Source organism: Meleagris gallopavo, chromosome 3 (genome assembly GCF_000146605.3).
Source record: "Meleagris gallopavo isolate NT-WF06-2002-E0010 breed Aviagen turkey brand Nicholas breeding stock chromosome 3, Turkey_5.1, whole genome shotgun sequence".
Taxonomy (NCBI): Eukaryota; Metazoa; Chordata; class Aves; order Galliformes; family Phasianidae; genus Meleagris; species Meleagris gallopavo.
In genome coordinates, this window is record NC_015013.2 from 65,267,069 (window position 1) to 65,268,466 (window position 1,398).

The window sequence follows — 1,398 nt, forward strand, 5'->3', positions numbered from 1 at the left end:
CTGCCCTGCGTTGTGCAGCCTCAGTGCCAGCTGGTTCCGACTGCTGGACCCACTGACCAAGCTATTGACAGCCACTCCTGGGAAAAGTGGGCATCTCTGGTGCCTGGAGCACAGCCTCCCCTTCCTTCTTTGACCTTGGCGTTTCCTCTGCTGTTTCTCTCACTTTTTACTCACGCTTCCTCTGCCTTCTTTTTTAAGAAGGGACAAAGTATGTCACACAGGCAATTATTGCTAATTAATAACAGTCTAGAGCAGTGAGAAAACTAAAAGCAAACTGAAAACACCTTCCTTCCATTCACCATCTTTTATCCTTGAACAGACCGGGGCTGCAGTCAGTCCATAACATTTTGTCTTTGCTGCTCCTGTCACTCTCTGCTCCACCCCACAGATGCCATCCTTCCCCAACTGATCCCGTGTGGCCTTCACACAGACTGCAGCTCTCCAAGCACTGCTCAAACATGGCTTCATACCATGGGGCCCTCCTGCAGTGACCTTGGTGCCTGCAGAGCTGTTTGTCTCACGTTTCTCACTCCTCTCTCCCAGCTGCTGTTGCAAAGCAGATTTCCCCTCTCTTAAATCTGCTCTCCCAGAGCACACCCAGCATCACTCATGGCTCAGCTCTGGCAGCAGTGGGTCCCTTTGGGAGCAGCCAGAGCTGGCTCTAATCTGACATGGAGCAGCTGCTCATGGAGACTATTCCTGAAGATCCCTGCTACCAAAACATTGCCATATAAACCCTATACATACTTCAAAATATCATATTTGAAGTGCATCTTCCTTTTTTTCTTTCCTCGTTATTGCATGGAAAAACAGCTGGACACTGAAGTCCCTCCTAATCATGGACTGTAGTGTCTGCCAGCCAGAAAGCTGGACATAAGCTGTTGATGTACAGATCAGGGACAATAGACCAGCATGTACACAGTTACCCTTTAACTCTTAACAGCACGTAAAAATCTCCCTATTATCATGTTTCTCCCTTATTATCATGTTGCTTTTCTTACTTTTACTGTAGTGCTGCATAGCTGGGAGGGCTTGGCAGAATTGTCATCATTTGGGGATGACAGCAGTTCCTACAGTTTGCCTGCAGTTCAGTCAACTCTTTTGGAGGGCTGTGATGACTCTTGACTGTGAAGGTGAAAGGAGAGTGAGTACTACAAGCATTGTTATAAGCAAAAAGGGAAACCTACCTTATGTGAACTTCCGAACAGTTAAAGTACAGGACGCAGTTCACTTACAAAACTACTAATACTTGTCCATACTGACACAGAAAAGCTTTGATAATACAATTCAAACTTTGTTTAGGAAGTTCTCCTAGTTTCTGCTACTTTCCTCTGGTGGTGTTGTACTTCCCATGTTCATCTAGTTCTAAAGATGAACACTAAGTTAGGATGAGAGAGG